The sequence below is a fragment of the Cyanistes caeruleus genome, chromosome 13, assembly GCF_971803275.1.
Source record: "Cyanistes caeruleus chromosome 13, bCyaCae1.hap1.1, whole genome shotgun sequence".
Taxonomy (NCBI): domain Eukaryota; kingdom Metazoa; phylum Chordata; class Aves; order Passeriformes; family Paridae; genus Cyanistes; species Cyanistes caeruleus.
Window position 1 is genome coordinate 8,038,736 of NC_141713.1, and position 23,215 is coordinate 8,061,950.

Consider the following 23,215-nt stretch of genomic DNA (forward strand, 5'->3'; position numbering starts at 1 on the left):
AAGCTCCTTTGCATCACATTGTTTGGGCTTCTGGAAGATTAGCACTTGACACTAATCATATTTCATTTTATAGGTGATTTCATGACTGAGCTTTGCCATATCAACTGTTTCAACAAGGTCATGACTAATATTTTGGTACCTGTTTAACTTACATGCTTATGCAACCACTGGCCCTTTTTATGTCAATGCTATAGATAAGTGTTTATAGTTACCTGTGAACAGGCAGTCAGTTTATGTAGGGTCCCTGTATGAATTTAATTTGCTGCTTGTGAGTTGTTAATTGCAAAATCAGGTTGTCTAAAAATTCCAGGTGTTGAAACACAGGTAGAGCTGAGTTTCCACTGTCAGAGGTTACAGAGGGCAGCTGTGGAAGAGGACACATAAACAATGAGCAATGGCATGAAAACTCAGTAATGTGAGATCCTGATTTCCTCCTCTCAGCTGCACAAACACCTTTGATGCATTTCTTCAGTAGTTTTGGTCAGGATGGAGAATGCTGAGTGCTCTCTGCAGGGCCAGACCACCAGCTCCAGCCTTGGGTGCTCACATGTTGTGAGTCAGGCTGCAAACCACCACAGGTCCCAATGCAAAGATTGTCAGTCACTTTTTGGTGTTGGTTTCAGTTTTGGAGATAGTTTTGCATGAATTTGCACTGATGGTTTATCATGGTTTGCATCAATTTCAGGCTTTTCTCTTGTACCTATCAAGTCCAGAAGCTTACAAGTAGGAGTGCCCTTTCGATTTTTACATTACAGCATGAATCCAGGAGCAGGAACATTCATAAAAATGCTAAGTGGGACCAGGCCAATGCCAAAAAATCCTAAGCACTCTGGCACAGCATTCCTCAGTCGTGAAGCTGCGTATATTGGATATATAGATCTCATCTGGGTCATGGCTGTGCTGGAAGATGGAGCAGCTGCCAGGTTTCTGTCTGCTGGATGGAGTCACTGAGTCTCAAGGTAGAAGAAAACTCCTAGACACAATGTTGTATTGGCAGCCAAGGCTCAGCCCCACGAGCTCAGTGCTGCTTTGAATGTATCACAGCAGTCGATTGTCCTGGTGGAATAAATCCTTCATTTCAGATCGAGCCCAGGTGAATGGCTCTGCCCCTTGCACAAACAAGTCACGAGCAGAATATTGGATCTCAGGGCCATACACTTCCTGCTGAGGAGCTCCTGTGTCTCCATCCAATTGCATCTGCAAACAGAAGAAGGGGAAGTAGGCAGTGCCCTGTCCATGTGCTCCTATTGAAAGGAAAGGTCAGTTGTGTTGATGTGCAGTTTGGGAAAAGTCAAGCACCTGGGGAAGTAATTGTGGAGATGAGGTAATTTTTTAACTTCATTTTTTCCTTGCTATCTTTTCAGGAAAGAGCACTCTGTCTTGAAAAGTGCTGCTCTGCTAGTGGTTCTCCAGCAAACTTGGCTACTTTGGACGACTTCTGAGACACTGGATCACTTGGTATCTTGCAGGCTGTTAGCTAAATCTACAAAGTTCACTTAGATACTGGAACAAAATCTTCAAACAAAGAAGAAGGGCGCTGTCAGCAGCCAAACTCCTCCCATGAGTAAGTTCCCAATGGTTTTATTTATGTTCTTCAATACAGTACAGACTATGTGCAGGAGGGGCACGAAGCTGTTCCAGAAGCAGCAGTACATCCATCCTTCCCAACAGCAGCAGACTGAGATTTTCAAGGGACACCAGATCATGGTGTTGGATGGGCCCAGCACAAGAAAGCAGCTGTGCTTGGGCTGTGCATGGCACCTCAAGGCACTGCTGGTGCTGGTGGGGCAGCAGTGGATGGTGGGGAGACGTGCAAAGCGCTTTCTGGACCAGAGAGGTTTTCTACAAGGCATAACTCAATACAGGGTTGAGGGAATGATGGGTGTCTGGAGACGTGGTTGCTGCTGAGGCTGGAGGCTTTTAGAAATTAAAAGCATTGTAGCAGCAATTACCCATCCCCAGTCCTGCTTCTCCCTGCTCTCCTGCACCCTGGACCTGTGGATTTTGGAATATTCCTCTGAGGGACTAAGCAGGTCTCTGGACATACAGTGGATGCTCAGTTCTTGCCTTTTCTCAAAGATAACCAGATTTCCTCAGTAAAAAGAGGGAATTTTCTGCCAGACATTGATGCTTTGGCCTCAGCTAAAGAAAAAAATCCCAAGCTCTGTGATTTCCTTGTCCCCCTGGAGAGGCTGACAGCACTAAAGGAATGTGACCTGGCCCCTCCTCTCATCACCCCCAAAACATCATGAGACAACCCTGGCAGGGCTACAAAACAAGTCCCATTTGCTTTCTTGCTGGGCTTTATGGAAGCCACATTTCCTGCCAGTCTCTGCAACCAGAGGGCTGAAAACTGATTTCATTTATTAAGGATGGAAATGTATGGGTGAGCTCCTCGGGTAGGAACATGCAGTTCTGATTGCTGGTTCTTTAGGAAAAATGGAAAATCCTGCTATTCACAGCAGAACTGCTCTGTTTTCCTTGCTCATTTTGAGCCTGTATTCAGTGTGCTGTCTGTATGTTGTTCCCCAGCATGTGGTGGGGCTCCAGCCTGTGTCCACAACAGCAGGTGTCCCCCTGGAAGAAGGGGAAAAGAGAGAATTATGTACAATAAAAAGAGGGGCTAGAGAAATGCTAATTACCTTGTCTGTCCCTGGAAATTGTGTGGAATCTGCTCCTTTTTGAAAAGCTTTGCTGTAAAGTCTGCTTTAGTGACAGACATATCTCTGCATTGAAAAATCCTCCTGATCTGCCGTCCTGCCAGACTGCCACATCCAACAATAACAGAGATTTGTATTGTGCAGTGTGGTTTTTCTCATGTAATGTTGGGGAGAAGAGGGGAGAACCAAGAGAGCTGAGTCATTTATCTTCTTTGCTTGTCTTGGTAATGAAATATTGCTGCTGAACTTTACCCTGCTTTTCCTCTAATTTTTTTTTTTTTTTTTTGCAGTGGTTACCATTTAAGAGGCTCACAAAATTGCATTAGTAAAATTTATGACTGTGTAGCAAATATGTGCATATGCATTAATTCTGTTCAAGGCCAATATCTTGTAGCTGCAAAATTAATGTTATGGTGCAGTTTCTAAGTATGGCTAATGGCTGTTCAATAAAGCAGGGCTCATGTTTTGCTCACCTTACAGCTCTTAATCCCTTGAAACACTCTGCCTTGAAGAGTTTGCCAAGTAAAAGTTAAAAAATGGTACATGCACAACACACAAATATGTATTTTTTATACATTTTTGTTTATTCAATTAAGCCTTGAAAATTTTGGCCCAGTGAGTTGATTCAATTGGGTTTCTGCTGCTTTGCATGGCTTTTAGTTCCAGGTTTCAAAAGTAGATGTCTGTGAATGCAGTGCATTAAAAATGGCTTTTAACTATGATTCTACTCTGGAGAGACTGAACTGGATGTTAGTGTTACCCTGAGGGTTACACCTCGTGCTGTTTTGGAGTCAGTGAACAATAGCTGCTCAGTAAATGATAAATTAATTTACATTACATTTAGACTTTCATTTTCTTACTATGTAAAAAAGTCACTTTCTGCTAGAAGGATGAATTAGTGTTTGTAGCCTTTTTACCAGCTTAAAAATAGTTGCTAATCTGGTATTCAAGGCTGGAGACATTAAGTGACCGAGGCTGAGGTCTTGCTCATGTGACAATTGGAGAAAAGAGGTTGGAAAACTATTTTCAGGGTGCTGAGGCAGGAATTTTGATGGCATCTGACAGCATTTGTTTACTTCTTCAAAGCTTTGTCTGACAGGCAGAAGAAGGCTCAGCGCTCGTGATCTTGAGGATAGCCTGATGTTTGGGATGTGGTATGTGCTGATCACTGCTGTGAGGTAAAGAGCTGGTCCCTTGGGACTCAGAGGTAGGAAGTGCTGAGCTCTAGGAGAGGCACATGTTTGGGTATGTCCAAGTCACACTGTGCATGAGCCCAGTGGTCCCAAAAGTGGCTCCATCCACAACAGACCCTGAGCTCGTGTCTGATGATTGCTTGGCAAAGTGACCAGTGGCAGCAGCCTGCAAAGATCTGATAGAGGACAAAAATATCCATTTAGGGTGTTGTAGCCTCTGGGAACAAGAGCCATTGTGGGGAGCAGGGCAGTGACACTTCTCTGCTGGGAGAGGTGAGCTGCCAAAAGTGAGGCACCTGTGGGATGGAAAAAGCAGTGTAGTGGGAAAGATAATTTCATGTGAAAGCTCTCAAGGCAGTACCATATGTCTTCCATGTTTTGGGACTAGTTGCTTGTTCTCTGTGGGCTTTAGTTTCGTGCCAGTTACTCACTGTGTGTCTCTTCAGGCATTTGCTTGGAATAGAGCTTGTCCCTTGCTGTGGGGTCAAGAGATGCCCAGGAAAAGAGGGGCCAAACAGGGGCTGAGAAATCTTACAAGCACCACCTTGATGCTTATGATGGCAGTGCCAGTATCATTAATAGTTACAGCCAGATCAGTCATCAGATTTGTAACTCTGGTGGTACTCAGCTACAGGACACCAGGCAGGTGTTTGGCTCAGTTTGTCAAAGTGTTTTGGTATTGTGAGAATGATGAATGTCACTGGGAAAGCTTTTTGGGGAAGATAACATGAAAGAGAAAAGCAGGGGAAGCGTGATGCCCTGCTGGGAGCATGGGGAGAGTGGGATTAGTGCTGCAAAGATGGGCAGACAGTGAGCATCTGCTCTGGGCCACCACGATCAGAGCACAGCAGGACTGAGAAATCCTTGGACCAGTTATCAAGGAACTGGGAACTCCAGGATACAGTACTCATGGGGGATTTTTACTACCCAGACATCTGCTGGGTAAGAAATGCAGCTAATCACAGTGATAATGTACAACCCTAATTCACTACAAATTCTCTCCCATATGTTTAAAATTGTATTTACAGTAGGAAGTGAGGGATAGTTATTCATGAATCAAGGTGAAGCAAATTGCTGGTGCAGAGTCAGCCATGTATTGTGGAAAATAATGTGTGGCAGACTTGAACAGAATCCTTCTGCAAGCATGGCTGTATTTCAGGTGTTTTAAGTAAAAAAAAAAAAAAAAAAATTCCTGTAATTACTGATTCCTTTTAAATGTACCAATTGAACTACTCATTTCTCCATAACCTTTGCTGACCTTGAAGCACAAGTTCACAAGTTGAGTTGATGAAGAATTATCCTCCAGGTGAAATACACCTCCTGAGATCCAATTCTGCTGATGAGGAGGTGGAAAAGGGTTAAGAAAAAATAAGAAAGGAACCGTGATACTGGCTGCTTAGCTCACCGGTAGCACATGAAAAGATGTTGTTTTATTGATATACTTCTATGGCCTTTCTCCTATTGCAGGCAATAATTTTGCCCTCTAACTCACCATGGACCCAGAAGAGCACTGTGAGCTCGAATATATCTAATATTGAGGGGGGAAGGAGGTGGCTCAGCTGCTGGAGTTGAGGGCTGAGCACAGTTAGTTACCGATGAGTTACGGTGCCTTTTTCCTGCAATCCCTGCTCCCTGTGCTTGCCCCAGCTCTTCCCCCTGGGCTCTGTGGGCTCATCTTGGTAAGGATGTGTGAGCTGAGCTCTGGCTTGGCCACTCAGGGCCCGGGGGTTTGCATAATGGCATTACTGCTTATTCCTCAATTACAGTCTTTGAATATGCAAATCTGTTGATGCTGGTTACTGTAATCCGCCTGCCCTGGCAGGTCCCCAGCTGGGGAAGTTTTTGAGCCATTTATTGGCAATGAGGGCTTTCCTCATGGGTTTCTTATTTCCAGCTGTGGGTAAAGGGGAAAACTCCTCAATCAGCTACCTGAAATAGAGGAGAACAAAATTCAGAAAACGGAGAGAACATTTTTTTAAAAGAGCTGGAATGCTTTTCCCCCTGTCATTTTCCTTGCAGGAGCTCGTGTCCGTGCTGGTGAGATGGGATGGGTCAGCTTGCTCTGTCCTACACAACACAGCAGGCTTTGTCCTTGCAGCAGCTGTCCCCTGTTCCTCTCTTCTTCCCTGGCTGCTGCCCACCTGAAATTTGGGTTCAAGGCAAAAGAGCTGAGAGAACAAGCAGTGGTTTTGAAGGTTGTCTGTCCACTTGCTGCCCTTGGTGGCCTCCTGGCTCTGGAGGGGCTGGGACAGCGTAAAGCAGGAGAGGAGTTCAGCAGAGGACTCTGAAACTTGGGTGGAGAGATGAGAAACCTCAACTCACAGCACTTGAGCTCCTGTCCCTTCTTAGACAAAAGAAAGTTTGGTGAATTGCAGTGTTTTGACATCTGCTGAGCTGTATATGGATGCCTAAAGCTGGAGCTCTTCTTATCAAAGCATGATTTGAGTAAACTTTCCATTCCTGTTCCTAGTATTTTTCTAGCAGTATTTTCAGCAGTATTTATTTTTTCCCCTGCATCCTTTCAAATAAGGGGGGAGAATTTTAAAAAAAATTATTTTCAAGTAAGAGAGAGTCCAAACTGCCTTATTTTCTGGGAGAAATAGATTATAACAGGAAAATCAACGTCTTTTCAATGACAAGGGCGAGATCCTGGGGTCATTGAAGTCTTGCCTCCCAGGTTTTCTGAAGAGGCAGCATCTCACCTATCTCACTCAGTGCTGTGGGGGCCAGCACTCCATGAGCAGAGACTGTCCCCTCAGATCCAGCTGCTGGGCATCATCCTTTTCTTACAGCTTCATCCCCCTCTCCTTAACCCCCCGTTGCTCCCAGGGCACCTCCTGTTCTTCTCTCAGCCATGGGCCTGCCAGCTCCTTCTGCAGAGGCAGCATTTGTTGAGAAAATCAGCTATTTTGCATCTGACTGATGACTGTGCTGTGAGAATGTCACTGTCACACAACTCAAAATGTCCCAAGAGTTGGGGTATCTAGACAGATTTGAGAGAAACACTCCTGCCTATGCATGGGAATATGTCCCATGCCATTATGTGTTAATGGATATGATTTATTTCAGAAAAAAAACCAACAAAAAAACTAGAAGAACAAAACCCTGGCAAATGTAGAACAAATGAATTAAGGGAAACAAGACTGTTTGGAATATAAATACAGACAAGCAGCATATTTGTTGCTGATGGTGCTATGTTCCCTGGGAGAATAAAGCCATTTTCTAACTATTTGTCTGTGTCCTGAGCTTGCCCACATTTTGTCTCAAAGTTTTTAATTTCTAATAATTTCATAATTTCATTTCCTATTCTAATCTTTTTCTCAGATCAACAAAAATGGTTTCACATCCATTTGTAAAAGGCTTCATTGTAATGTATTATTACATTCTGTTCCCAAAACAGTTTCCTCAGTTCTCAGGAGTTCCCCAGTAATGCTTTATCATCCAGATGTGGGAGAAGATACCTGAAAATAAAGGTATTTGTTGTACCAGGTCCTGGTACTGAAAATGTCCTGAGCGTTCCTGAGCTCTGCTTTGATGCCACACTTAGCAAAAGCTTGTCATGGTCTTTCCTGCAAGATTAGCATGAACTGAAACAGTTGGAGAGAAATTGTTCTTTGCGTGTTTTTTACCCTTTAAGGGAGTAATACTTTGGGAGCTTTTCATCTTACTTTCACTGCAGGCATTTCTGCTGTTCAATAAAAGTAACAAAAAAATAGCCAGAGAAAAAGAGTTTAATCTTATTCTATGATAAACTAGTACACAAGAATTATTTTTCACTATGTGCAAATGAACTGTATCTTTTTTAGGTAAACTAGATTCCTGGAAGGGGAAGAACCTCTTGGGAACTGAAGAGCTATATTCATGACAAGTAAAGGACAGCATTGCATTTATGATTTTATCATCATGTACCTCTAATCTGGAAGAATTCCTCTACAAACCTTTAGGAATAAGAGGATAATCTAGTGCTTGGGTTTATTCAATATTTGGCTTGTCTGATGAGATCAGTGGGAAGAGATGTGTTCATTATGTTGATTTCAGGAAGGTGAGGTGATACTGCTAAAACTCTTCAAGGATGTGAAATGCCAAGGTTACAGGAACTCCTTATGTTTCAGAAAAGGTGCAGATAAAATATAACCATTCAGAAACACTGTGAAGACAGAACACACAACCATTTTTGTGTTCTGGAACAATATGGCAAGGTAGAGCAAGAAGCAATCCAGCAAAGGACAGGACATGAGAGATGTCACTTGGTGTCCAAACTGTCCCACCTCTCTTCTTGTCCTGATCCAGCTTCCTTGTAGTAAAAAGAAGTAGTTACTGTGAGACCTGAAATGCATTAACCAAGAGACAGATTTCCCCACACATTGTCAGCCTAAAAAATCTGTCCAGCCTTTCACTCTGAATTTTGTTTTATTTCAGTCTCCCCCAATAACAGTGGGTTATCTTTCCTACTCCTATCAATTTGCCATACATTGCAACTGGTCGAAGAGAATAAAATTCTTCCAGGGGAAGTTCTGCTGCAGTGATCTGATTTACTTAAATATGTGATCAAACGAAAATTCAGCTTCTGAAGAACACTTTAGAACAAGAGCCAAATCTGGCATCTTGTTAGATGCCCTCAATGACTGTAGTCTTACCGGAGGCTTTGATCACAGCTTCCTTCATCTCTTTTCATGCTGCTTACAAAGTTACTCTATGTAAAAATGTAGTGTGTGATTTACTTCAAGCGAGGAAAGACAAATTCATTCTGAAAGCAGGAGATGGTCAGTCTCTGAGCCTGTGTTTGTGTGTGGATCTTGAATGATTTTGGAGCAGTTGCTCTGGAGAGAATGTCCCAAGTGACTGACAGCAGGGCCACACCACTGGCTGCAATGAAGTGGAAAGGTGACCTTCTGCAGTCAGGTTTCATTATTGCAGAGTTGGAGATTAATTTTCCCCAAGATTGTGTGGCACAGGGTGGGTCTCTGTGCTAACCCTTCCACCAGCCCTATCTCTTCACATTTTGAGCCATCTGGAAGCTCTCATGGGCCAGGAACCATACCTTGAAACACAAAAATCTTGTCCAGGAGAGCTGTAGTGGTTACTGAAGGAATTCAGCCTTTATTTAGTATATAGGAGACTGTTCCCACCTCTGCTGAACTGCAGACACTGCTCAGTTACCACTTTGCCACTGCTGTGGTACATTGCAGTGTTTCAGGAGGAAAAGTGGAGAATGACTTTTCCATGTGAAGCCACAAGAGGGGATTCAGCCAGACAGCATATAGTTACCCTAGCTGGAGCTGGGCCAAGGCAGAGGATCTGTGGTTCTCCATCTGCAGGCTCATTTTCAGCACTTCAAATGGGGGATTTCGATGGAACATGTTAAAATTAATGAAAGAAAGTTAATATCTGTCTGGGTATCTCCTCCATCATACCCACATCAGACACAAATAACTCACCTGCCCTGGACTGCCCTTCAAAGGCTTATCTTAGAAGCCCAAATGAAAGAGCAGCGGGGGGCAAGGAGCCTTTCCTATGCATTCAGGTGAGTTGTGAAGTGAGTAATGAAAATGCTATTGTTTTCCAGCATGGCCAGAATAGGTTATTCAGGAAAATAAATTCCGCCTGTGACTCTTCCTCTTACAATGCAAACCGTGGCCGTAATCCAGTAAAGCACTTTACTATGTGCTTAACTGGAAATTTGTGAGCGGCCCTGCTGATTGGAAGGGATCAGCTCTCGTGCCTGAAGTTAAATTTGAGGAGTGGGAGCTGGCAGGTGGGCGGCTGAGCAGGGCATTGCCCAGCAGCCCTGCCTTATTATCCGTGATTACACGGGTTTAGCGTTGGGCTGGATCCCGGCCCGCTGGAACAAAGGAGCGGGATTAGCGGGCGTGCAAAGAGGGAGCAAAGCCAGAGAGTTCCAGCAGTGTCGAAACACAACTTTGTTACTCTGACAGAATGTATAAAAGTGAATGAAAAGGCTGTATGATTGCTGTTGCCATCCTGTTAATTAGGCTGAACTCATGCTTCATTAGTGCTACAATATGCTTCCATCTTAACAAAGCCCTACTGGGTGTATGGAGCCACTTTACTATTAGTAAAATGAAGCCTTATCAGAGAGCCCTGTAATTCATTTTGTAAGACAAGTCATGACATATATTGTGTTGAAATTGCACTGAAGAGACAGATTACTTGCTTAACACTTGCTTTTCCTAATGAACAGGAAAAGATGTTTCCAAAACTAAGTTATTTATTGTATTGGGAGCTCTTCTGACCTGGTGCCTAATTATATCACAAAGTCCTTTAGCAGTGTTTCAAGTAGTTCCTAAATAACCCAAATTGAACTGAGCTGCCTTTGCTCTTGCACGTTCTCTCTGTGACACTGTGAAAATACCATCAAGCATTAAATTCCTTGTTCCTTGCCGTCATTGTGATGACGACTTCAGCGTATAAACAGCACAATTTCCCTGCAGCAGGAATGCAGCAAAAGCACTAGCACAACCCACATTCCCTGCTTGCAGCAGTACTGGTTAAGCAGCGCAGTGAAAACTTGACAGAGGAGCAAGAAACAACAAGCACTGGCTTGTTCACTGCCCCCAGGAAACCTCTGTGCTCCCCAACACCGCGGGCAGAACACGTGTTTGTAGTAGAGCTGTGATAGATGCTGACCTGGTGGTGATTTTTCTGTGGATTCCCCGTGCTGGGAAGGAGGTTTGGATGTGACCAGGGCACAGATCCACATTAGCCTCAACTGGAGAGCTGACTGAAGTCAGTGCTGCCCTACCAGACATCCTCAGAGTGGGTCATACCAGTGTAGTTGGATTCAACTCCACTCTCAGATCTTCCTACCTAAATTATCTAAATTTGTGATTACAGCTCAGGGAAGGGAGATGTGTTGCAAAATCTTCTTATTTTTGTGTCTCTTCCTTGTGCATTCTCTAGTCTTACTGTAAACATCCATGCTTACTCATGTTTTCCTACAGTAGACCTAAAAATATCCTCTCTCCATTTTAATGCTATGTCCTGCAGACCTGAGATGACCCTAATTGAGAGAGTCATAACAGCACAGTCTAATGGAGAAGAAAAATGGCAATGAGGTAATGTAGCAAAAACAACTGTCTGAAAGAGCATCTCTGAACTGCTCACCAATTCTGGCTGCTCAAGCTACTTGTACTGTCATCCAGCTCCAGGGCTAAGGGCATTTCTTGGTGTGACCCTGTGAAATCCATGGATTTTATCCCTGTGTGGCTGCAGTCATTCAAGTGAATGCTGTGCATGATGGGCACATTTGCTGCACAACTGTGCATCTCCAGTGAAATCAGCACCAGCCCTGAGGACCCAGGGGAGTTGCACGTGGTCGTACTGAATCAGATCTGCCCCAGAGCTCTGAAATCAGCATGGTGGTGCAGAATTTGGAACAATGACAATTGGGAACCAGAACTGGTTTTGCAGAAGGATTGGTATTAACAGCTTAAATAGAAATATCTTATTCTTACAGGCATGGAAAATGCTGTACTACAATATACTTGGAAACATCCTGTAGAGATTTTGTTCCAGGATGGAGTAATGCCTTTCTTAATGCCTTAGGGCCACCATAAGACACAGTTGTTGGTTTTCATCAGGGTAATTTGAATCTGGCTCAGATCCCTTCTCTGTTTTGCCATGCAGCTGTAGGGATGTTTGACTGAAATGCAGGGATGGGACAGGATGAAGCAAGGCAGGACAGGAACAGCTGTTTTGGTGGCAGAGCCAGCTTACAGCGATTTAAAGTGATCACAGAACTCTCATATAAAATAGGTGATGGCTCATGTTCTTCACTGCTTGTGGTCAAGGACACACCATTCTCTGGCTGCTTAACCAAGTGATTTCCTCAGCTCATTTTTGTGCAGGCTACATATATAACCAAAAGAGAATAAAGAAAAACTAATGGCAAATAACAGGAAATTGTAGGGTTTAGTATATAGAGTCTATAAGAACATCTAATTTCCCATTCTTCTCACTGTGTTTGTGAATGTGAATATGAAGTAAGTGTCACGTTGTCAATGCTCTCCCACAGAATGGGTTCAACAGCAGCATAAGATGCAATCCACTTGCAAATGTCTAGCCAGATTATTCTGTGGTGGTTATTTAGACAGACTTCTGTGGTAAATTACAGTTTTTTAGAAAGTGGATGGTTAAAATTGAACATACTGAGGAGCACAGGCACCCCTTCCACTTCCCAGTGCCTGTGACCTGAGTTTGCAGGGATGCTGGGTATCATTTGGTACTGGGTATGTTTTGCTTAACCTGTGATATGCCTTAACCCATCACAGTGTTTTGCTTCTGGGTTGGCTGTATTTTTATCAAGCATTAACATGCATAAGGGTTTGCCAGTACTTAATAAAAATGCTGCTGAAAACTGCATTCTTTCACCTGTTTACTGAAGCAGATTATATTGTATTTGAACTGTGTTTGAACTGAAGGTACACTCATGTGAAAACTGTTATATTCATAACCCACACCCAAGCAATAAGAAGGAGTTCAGTTAATGAAAATCACTCAAAAGAAATCACTGCTCACCCCTTCCAAGATCAATTAGAAAGATTATTCCAGCATCCCTAATGCTGCCACGCTGCTGTTGCACTGTTAAGCTCCTCTTCCCTTTGGAAGACTAAGGTAAGGAATTTGACAGTAATGTGTAATTAAGCATTTACCATGCTGTTACCACTGTAAGTTTCCACAGCAAAGGACAATATTTGGACAGTGTAAATATAGAAGGTCTCTGTGAGTCTCCCATTCAAATGTACACAAGAACAGAAGATTTGGGACCCACAAAACTGGATTGGAGCCACCTTTTCAGATAAAGGCAGGCAAAGCACTTTCCCAGGGGTTCCTTCTCTTTGGAGGACACCTCAGTGTGGCTTCCTAATGCTCAGTAGAGCAAGGATCGTCTGGAAGATGGCTGTTTCTCCAAAGAGAGAAGAAAACATCCTTTCTGGCAGTACCCCAGCAAATTCAGATGTAACAGCACAACAGATGGAGTCTCTGCCAGGGAAGAAATACTGTTGCTGAGTTGCATGAGCGTGGCAGTGTGGGCAAAGCCTTGGCTGCTGGGACAGAGTGATGTTCCAGTGCCTTTGGAGACGTACAGCAAATTATAACTGTTGGGAGCCTGGCTTTGCTCTGGGTATTTCAGCTTTTAAAAGTGTTTGTTCTCCTTCCCTTTTTCCTCTCCTCAAGTGTCTCTGCTGACAGCAACAGGTTTCTTTCAGACTTTTTTTTTTTCCCCACTGCATTAATGAGTGGGCCTGAGCTTTAATGTGCAGAGCTGTCTGCTTGAGTTTCTTAATAAGTGGCAAAAGATGAGACTCTAATATTTATTGAAAATGATAAACCTTCAGAACTGCTTTGAATATTTGTTTGATAGTAAATGTTCTGCCAAAAATAGCCAATTCTTTAACTATATGAAAAAATAGCATTGCCAAAGCATTGCTTCTCATTGCAAAAAAATGCTCCAATTCTTCAAACAGCATTAGAGATATAATTCATTGACTTAAGCAAATGAAAAATGTTCATAATCATTTTGGTAAATATTTCATCTTGTGTAAATACAGATCCATTTTAAACTGCAAACATATGCAAAGGCAGGTAAGGTTTATTTCAATCAGCTCGCCACACAAAGAGCTGCAGCCTTTTTCAAGTGTATTTTCCTTCTACCCACATCTGGAGACTAAAAGGGAGGAAAGAGAAGAGAAAGAACTCTTTTCTCCAATGGTTGTAACTAAATCACTGAATAAGTACTTTTTTTTTTTTTTCTCTTTACAACAGTGTTTTTTTTTATTCAGAGTGATTCATGTTCTGCACTATGAGTAGGAAAGTGCCCCAATCCAAAGAGCTAGAAAATAGAAGTTCTAATCTTCACTACCCCTGTGTTTAAATAAGTGGATTTATGGAGCACAGTAGGAAAAAATGAAGCATTGCTTCCCTTTAAAGTAAACCCCCAGTTTTTGCTCTCCAGCCATGCAATTCATTCACCTGGCATGTTCTGATGCATTAGTTTGGACATGTTAATTCCTTTGAAATATGTTTTATCCCACTGTACCTTCAAAATCACAAATCAGTTGATTTAACTTTACATGCTCACGTGTGATTGGAAAGAGAGGACATTTCCCATTTGGCTTTGTAGCATTCACTACCCACATACTTCAGATTTCTTGTCTGAGCCTTTAATAAAATCTTACGAACCTCTGACTCGTGTGATTACTCTCAGGAAATGTCTCTTTTAAACACTGACTTTGTTTGCTTTTGTCCAGCCAGAAAACAGAGAAACTCCTTCTGATTCCCCTCCACTGATAATTTTTCTTTCTGTCATCCCTGAATGCTGCTGAGTGCTCAGTGCTGTCAGTGGCTGCTGGAAACATCTCTGAACAGCTTCATGCCTGCTCTTCTAAGAGGTATCTCATTATCTGAAGTGCTGCACAAAGCCAGGAAGAAGAGAGTATCCCCTCTGGTTCCCCCTTGCAGAGCAATGTGGCAAAGGAGCTGATACAGGGTATGGATTTTCCCTCAGCCAGAAGCTGCTGTGCAGCATGGCAGCAGGACCAACAGCCTGCTTTGTTAGCATGAAACTCCCAGGAAAGCCTGGGAAGTGAAATCCTGGTCACCAAGGACATTTTACCAATAACTTCAGCAGACTCAGGCTCTCACCCCCCACCCTCTCCAGCAGTGAGAGATGGGGTCCTGCTGGCCTGGTGCTTTGCTCAGCACCTTCAGGCTTGTAATCAATCATGTGTCTTTAGATTCAGCTTTAGTCTGTCCTTAAGATTTCCTGGAAAAGCTTAGACAAGCAGATACTGTGTGATTTGTAGCACAGAAGAGGAGCAGGCACATCTCTCCCATGGGAGTGGGAGAACATCGCTGCTGCAGAGGTTCCTCCTTCCATCTCCCTGTGGGAATCTGGGGAGCAGGGGCACCCTCAGTTTGCAAAATATAAATAATATCCAGGCTGCAGGCCCTTGTTTGGATCTGCTGCCTGCCCCTAGCGAGGCACTGCAGGCTCTGCAGAGCTGGTGCTGTGCTCGGAGCTCCCTGCTCCAGCCTGATGCTTTTTCCTTTGGCATCTTACACCATTATATACATTACAGCTGCACTCCAGATGTGCCATACCCCAAGATCTTGCTCCAGATATTCCCTGAAGATGTACACAGCTTTTCCAGTTTTTAAATATTAATAGAAGGATTAGCATTGTTATTTGTTGGTCGATATTCTGTCCCCGGTGCACACACATCTGAGCAGACACACATTGATGGGCCCTCTCTTCCATGTGGGGTAGACCCTAATGTTCTCATTCCCTGCTCCCATGAGGGATTTAAGCAAGAAACCACTCATTTAATTGCACTTTTATTTAAGATATAAACTTTGCTTTCTACTACCTTAATGTGGTCAGCTAAGTTTTTCTGGTGATTGGACCAGGATGAGGAAGACCTGGGTAAGTCTCTGCTCTGGCCAGACATTAAGCATTTTTCTTTTCTTGTACAGAAAGATAATGGTATGAGCAGATCCCTCATTCCTGTTTGTGCAGACCCATCCAGGAGTGCAGCAATCTTGCTGCCCCTCCAGGTATGAGACCATTTTCTGGTTGGGGAACTGAGTTTGGCTGATGATAAAAGCAGAGCCTCAGAAATCATCAGTGATGGTGCAGTCTTTACCACAAGGAAAAGAATTTTTTGCATTTCCCACCTTGTTGAATACTGAGGAATTGTCTCTGCAGATCAGAAAAAAGCTGACAAGAGCATGAATCTCTCTGTTGTTCTCCCTCATAGTTAAAAGGAGAGGTAGCTTGTACCTCAGTTGTTCCTCTGATGGTACCAAATCAGCCAACCACTGCAATAAAATGAAAATGTCATTTCTTGCATGATAATAGGGATGTTTCATCCTAAAAAGGATACCCAAGTGAAAACTTGCTGGTGAGATGACCCAGGCTCGCTACCTATCAAAGTCAAGCTCCCTGGCAGGCTGCTTGTGGATTTCAGAAATAATCTAAAAGCAGAGCAAAGGCTCAGCCTGTACCTGAGATTGTCAAACCTGATGTGAACAGCAAAGCTGACAACTGGCTTATCTTAGAAAATCACTTGTGAGGGTTTTACATTTTGTTGGAGTCTCCTCAGTGGTTTAGAAAAATAAATATAGATGTACTGAAGAGAAGAGGTTTGCTTAGGCAGCATCCTGTGCTGCTTGGAGCCTCTGCACAAGATGATTCTTTTGGAGGTTTATGGACTTCTCCTGTGCACATAATGATGGCTGCAGGGAGAGGGGAGGACTGGGAAGAGACCAGTAATAACCCAGTGCCTGCAAAAGGTGCTCCAGTAAGTAAGGTTCATCTCACAAACTGAGTCCTGGCAAAACCACAGTGCTATGTTTCAGATGAGGAGGGGTGTGAGGAGGAATAAATTGAGAGAGAAAATAATAAGCACATGCAGTAGAAGGAAAATGTTTCACTCCATAAAGGCTTGCTCACCTGTAAATGGATTACTCTCCTTCCTCTGATTAATCTTGGCTCTGTAGATGTCATGGTCCATGGTTCATTCTCAATCACCACACACAGGGAATTCCAGCTGGGGCAAAAGCAGCCAAGAATGACAAGGCAGCAGTGCTGGTGATAACCACAGAGCTGGCAGATTTCTCCAGGTGTGAGGCTGGCTTCACATAAACCCAACTGGACCCAGACTCCAGGGAAACCCAGAAGAGTCTCCTGAAAAACTGGATGGGTAATGGCAGGTGCCAAAAAGATTCTAAGTACTCAGGGTTGTCAAGACATTTGAAATAATATTAAAACATTTGTTTAAACATTTATCAATCGATACAAATAGCTCCAAACTTATATCTGCAGTGTCAGAAACGTGAAAATGCAGGAAACTACCTCAGGTTTGTTCTCTTATAAATTTTGACCTTTGACTCAGCTGCCCAGACATTGCTTGGATTTTACACTGGTCTACCTCATAATTGGATGAAGCTCAGCAGTTTCAGCTGAGTTTATGGGTTAATCAAATCATCATCTATATGAACTCAGAAACTTACCATGAAAAACCTACTGGGAATTCACATGACAGCCCAAAACCCATCAAAATAATTCTCAGAAGTGTTGAAGTGGTATCTTGTACAGCTGCCCAGAGGAAAGTGTTAAATATCTACTGTGCTTTTGACATGACCCTGCTTTTGCATCCCCTGTCTCTGGCTCCCAGCAGTCCACATCACAACAGTAATTGCTTCCTGCTCCAAACTGCTCCGTGCAGTTCCTCAGCTTGCACTACACTTCATCTATTTTTTCCCAAGTGGTGCAATAATTTAGTCTCTTGGGGAAAGGCTGCATGGGTAGTCTTGTGTTCAGGTAAAAAACTCAACTTTCCCTTGAAAACTTGTTTCTCTGCTCTGATGTGTGCAAGTAACACAGCAGGATGTTTATTCTCCAGAAGCCTCCTGCCTGCAGTTTTCCATAGCAAATGTGCCTCAGCTCTCCCCTGCCCTTGATTCCTGCCTGACTTGCTTATGGGTGCAGCTCATCTGAAGAGTTATAGTAAAGGGAATTAAGTTTATAAATACTGTGGCTCACTGGAAGTAGTAAGCAGTTTGCTTTTTAAATGGTACTCTTTGCAATTTGGATGTACCTACAAAAGACCTTAGTTACCTGTTTGGTTTTTTTTTGCGGTTAATTTTATTTTGTTTTGTTTGTTTGTTTGTTTCTGTTTTTGTTTGTTTGTTTAGTTTTGGGGGTTTTAGAAATAATTTGAAAAAAATAGCTCTGTGTCAAATATTGTTTTTGCATTTCTATTCTGTATGGTAATAAAGCATTTCAGTATTTGCATTTCTTGCTTGCAGCTAATGCTATGCCCCCAGAGGGTCTCTTAGCAGAAAAATCATTTTCTGTAGAGGAGCCATATGTGTAGAAGAGATAAGATTTACAATTGCATATTTTTTAAAAAAAATACCTAGGTCAAATGAACAACTGGTCTAACTCCTGTGTTCAGTGAGCTTCTCTGTGGCCAAGTTCAACTCAGAGCACATACATTATGGAATGTATGTACCCATTACAGCGCTGGTAGCTGAGCTGTTATGAAGCAATTAGTAGGAAATAGCCCAGGTGAGAGACAAGGATCACAGGAAAAGCCTTGCATGCTTATTTAGTACAGTGAGTTTTTCTGAGTTAACGTTTTCAGTGGGTTACTGGGCCTGAAGGAACAGACTTTGCAGCTGGTGCAAATTTCTCTGATGGTTTTGAATGAGCTGGAGAGTTTTACATTGGAAAAGTGCATTAAAAAGTTGCTGTTGCTCTGTTCTCATCCTTATTTCACATGCTTGGGGCCAGGCAGTTTAGGGGCGAGTGCTGGTTCCTATCCATGCTGGCACCTCACAGGAAGAGGATGGAAGTGCTGTGTGCCACTTTGGGAGTGGGATGTGGGGCTGGGGTGCCCTCAGACATCAGCTGAGAGCAGTGCCCTGGGGTCTGCAGCACCTCCCACCTGAGCACAGGAGGTGTCACAGGACTGTGATCTTGGAAGGCTGAGGAGAGATCTGCTGGTGGCTCCTATCTGCTGTAACTGTGTCTGCCATTTGGATTGCTCAGCCCTAAAATTCCTGTTACAGGTGTCATTGATCAGAGGGGTATATAGACTTAGAGAGAGCTTCTGTGTGGTGGTTACTGGTTTTTGAATCACCTGAGCATCTCTGAGTTCCCGGGCCAGCCCATGGACACACCAGTTTGCATGGGGATTCACAATGCACGAGTCCTACGAGTATTTGAGACTGTACATGGTGATACGAGTTTGGCTGAAGTTTTCAGTCCACTTCAGGAATTTGAATTACTCCTGGAAACAAGAGGTCCAGCCCTCTGAGAGGGTGTCTGGAAATTGTGGCATCAAGGTTGCTGGAGGACAGATTTATGTGTTTTCATCACATGCCCCATTTCTCTTGTGCTGTTCCTTGGCCAGCTCATTTGCTGAGATCCTTCTGATTTAGGATATAGATTGTGCATTCTCCTCCCAGTCACTCCCCTGCTGACAGTGACATGTTTTTTTGAGAGAATACCTGGAAACACAAATCCATCAGGAATTTCAATGAGAGTGGCTTGTTTGGAAAGCAGCAGCTCTACGTTTTGTACATCTGTCTCCTTACAAATGCACATTCTTATGTGTGTGAAAAGGCAGAGCTTCTCTGGGAGGTGTTCATGTATCCTGCCTGAGCTCTGTGCTCTGAAAGGGGCAGGATGGAACCCAGGTCACTTTCAAGTGATGAGAATCTTGCTGTTAAGTATTTCTACTTTGTTTCCACCAGCTTTTCTCTGCTTTGATGCTAACATGTTTATGGCACCTTCTCTATGATCTGTTTCTTGGCTCTTTTCCATCTCAGGACACTAAATGTGGGGATGATGTGGCTCATTTTCTCAGATGAGAAGTGATAGCTGTATATTGATTTATTTATTGTTTTTTATAAACTCAGGAAATGAGTGGTACAAGTTGATTGAGCTATGCAGTGATCAAGGAATGTTAAATACCCCAAGCATTGTGTGCAAGTGGTTTCTTGGTAAAAGGCTGGTCAAATTTAGCCTTAATTGCTGGGTTAATAAGGCCGTTGTCGACAAGCTGGGATCCTTGGTGCTCTGTGAAGCTCCTGTTATCCCTGAATGAGGATGGATGAGGAGGGATTCCCTTGAGGGTTGTCTGTAGCCTGCCAGAGACTTGCCTGGGTGATCCAATAGGAAATTCTGGAGAAAGATATTTCTGCCCTCTCTTTGCTTGCTGGTGCCTTAAAATCCTAATCTAGGGTGCTTATCTTGCTCTGTTTGGGCTCTCCTTCCAGTCCCAGGTCCTGGAGGATGGACCTGGCTGGTGCTGAGGGAAGAGGCAGAGGTGCTGCTCTTGGTTTTTCTCACTGCTGTGATCTGAACCTCAGCTGGGGATGGCAAAGACCAGGGGACAATCTCTGTGTGGTTTGAGGGATCAAACCTCCCTGTCCCAGCACCCTTTTTGGGTGATCTCTGACTCTTTTTGAGATCTCTGGTGTGAATTTTTAGTAACTGTGCTGCACTCAGCTGAAGGTGTCTTGGGGTTGCTGGTGTCCACATCCATGGCAGAGAGCTGGGGGGACACAGGGACACTGCCCAGGAGGAGCCTCCCAGGTGGGAGGATGGCTCTGAGCCTCCTGCCAGGATTCCTGCAGCCAAAGCAGGGGCAAAACACAGGGCACAAAGCAACTTGGTGTGTTTATTAACTTTGAGAACAGCACTTTGAATTCAAGCACCCAAACTGTCCTCACTGCTTTGGGCTGTCAATGCCTTTTGTTGGTCTAACAAGGGAAGAGGTATGTGCTGAGACAACTGCTGGGCACCCTGCTCATCCCTCATGCTGATTTGAGGGGAAAAAAAAAGTACATTATGGAGTGCTTCTTCCCTAATTCATTTTCAGTTAATGGGTAAAAATAGCTGGCACAGCTTGAAAAGTGCAGCACGTGTAGCTCGGGTAAGTCTCAAGTCACAGTGGGAAGAGTTAAACTGCACTTAGTTAGCCTTGTTAATCTGATTTATTGTAAGCAAAGACACTCCAAGCAAAACAACAATCCTTTAGGTTTTTATAAGTGATCTGACAACTGTTTTTCAGAGGCATATGATAACATTTAAGAATACTAAAAAAGCACATATAATTGCCTCCTAGGAGAGGCATTGTGCAGTGGAAGTCAAGAGAGAAGAGAATGGCAGATTTGATGACTAGCAATAAAGAAAAGCTGAACTCTCAGAAAAAAGTGTTATGAAAGTGTGACGTCTGCAGATTATTATCATACTGATAAAATATTACACAGATATTTAAGGAGTAAATCACTTGTTTTCAAACTCAGAATTTGTTCAGCAAGAGACACAGACTTCTCACTTTCTTGAGTAGCAAATATTGGACTTTATCTCTGTAGTTTAGAATTCAATGGACAGGTAGGTAGATCAGATCTTTATATTAAAGATAGGGGAGAAGCTTTGTTTTATTTTATTTTTAAAAGTCCACTTGATCCTGAAATTTGTCAGAAATTTGACATTGATCTGAGCATTAAAAATGTTCATATCAGGATATAAAATTAACAAATGTATTTTTCTTGGAAGGACAATACATAGAAAATTAGTCTGGGCTGGGAAGAAACATGGACCTACTGGGTGTGTATCTGTGGGATGCAGTTGCTGGGCTCTACAGCCTCATTTTGAGGCTCTACTTTTGGCCTGATGGCAGCAGAAATCCTTGGGACACTGCTGCAGGGGAGCTCAGCTAACAGGGGGATTGAGAAGATCCCCCACACAAAATGGGAGATGTCTGAGGTCCCTTCTAGCTGTTTGCCCAAAGAGAGGATCTGTGGAAAAATTTCCCTCACCTGACATCAGATCAATTTTCTGAGCACTTAATATATGCAGTTTTTCACCCATTAACTTTCAGAGAGTCTGTTTAGCGCTGTGGGTCTGGCACACGTTAATTCTTCAAAGGCCTTGAAACTAAATAGGCTACTCTGTCAGTGACATGTGAAACTGTTAGAAAGATGGATGTGCTAAAGCCCTACAGCACCCAGACACTGCAGCTCCTGCTGTCGAGCAGCTCTTTGGGAAGGCAGCAAGGCTCTGGGGGTGGAAAACCCTTTTCTGTGGGAGCAAAGTGCCCTGTGGGGGCCCTGCAGGCTTTCAGGGGCTGCCAGCCTGATGCTGGAGCAGGATTTCTCCTAGGGCTCTTAGCTGGGACAGGGTCAGGCTGGCAGGATGAGGGCTGGGAGCTGCCCAGCCTGAGCCAAGAGCCCCTTCCACAGCACACTCTGGGGCTCAGAATCCCTGTCCAGCTCCAGCTCTGTCCCAGCAATGATTTTCATTTTCACCTTGAAAATCTCAGACTTGAGGTGGTTGTGTGGGGGTTTTTGGTTTTATGGATTTTTTTTTTTTGTCTGTTTAAAATACAAGGTTGTCTTCCTTCCCTTCTCAGATTAACTCCACAGCATTTTTCTGAAGCTGGAGGATCTGAAACTTGGGGGGGACCAGTTGCACTTGATACTGCTTTGACTATCTTGAGGTTGAGAAACACAGAAAATGAGGATTTATGAATTACTTGTAAGACCTATAAGGGGAAAGAAAAAGGTGGTGAAGGGAAATTTTTAGATGGGATTATATGATTTGATAACACCTTCAGCCTCTGTGAGTTCTCTCACGGGTTAATATTTTTATACAAGTTAAAACTGTGCAGTTCAGACGGTATAATCCAAAAATCATTATAGAAGAGGATAAATCTAACTTCCAACCTTTAATTTAAAATAAAAAAAATGTCCTAGGGGGAGTTTAATCGTACTGTGCTAATCACTTTCATTATCACTGATACAAGCACAAGACTTTGCAAAGTTCTCTAAAGAGCAGCTTAGGGATGTGCCATCAGCTTTTACAGTTTTGGGTTGCTTGTTGTAGCCCCTGTGAATATGTTCTGTGTGTATCTTGGCTCTTTGGGGATGCAACTCGTACTTTATTTCTTCCTCTCTCTAACACAGAGCACTCTTCCAGGAATTGCCTTAATGACAAAACCTCAGAGGATCCACCAGAGTGGGAATTTTGAGGATTCTATAAAAATTTAACAGGGTTCCACAGAAATGGCTTGAAAACCCCCAGATAATTGGACTCTGTCTGAGGGGGGTTTAACCATCTAAAATGGGTCTCTTGTGGGAATGAAAGCCTCAAACTCTGCCGAATATTTTCCTGTAAATTGTAGCTTTTCCTGTTGAGATCCTGAAATTCTGCCCTGTTCCATATAAAAGGAAACACAAATACTTTATTCATAATCTCCTTGGCCCTTCCAGACTCAGGGTGCTCCGAAGTGGGCTCTGCAGCAGAAGGCTCTTTTCAGGGAATGTTTTTTTCCCTGATGAGACAAGTCCAAGAGTTGCTGTACCAGAAACACCGTGCAGAGCCCCAGAGCAGTACCTGACATGCAGCAGACAAGGCTGCCTTCCAACACCCACTTCTGTACCATGTTTCAAGTGGTATTTGAATTCTTTTTCCTGCTAAAGCCTGGCGAATCAAGACTTTCAAAAATGGTTGATCTTGTGTTGGTGGGGATGCACCTTGCCTTACATTCAGGGTTTGAAGGCAGGACACAGATGTTCAGCTCTGCAGGGCTCAGCAGGTGTTTAGGCTGCACCCTCACCACCTACAAGCCAGGTTAGCACTGCCAGGTAGGGATGATGGCTAAAATCAGGTACCTGTAAATTTTAGCATTATATAGAGCATCACTCAGAGGAGCAACACTAGAAATATTTAAATGTTCTGCAAAAGCTGAATTTTAGGACTGCACTATTATGCTTTTCAGTGGGATTTTTTCTTGTTAAACCCCATTTGGGGCCAGTCTCCTC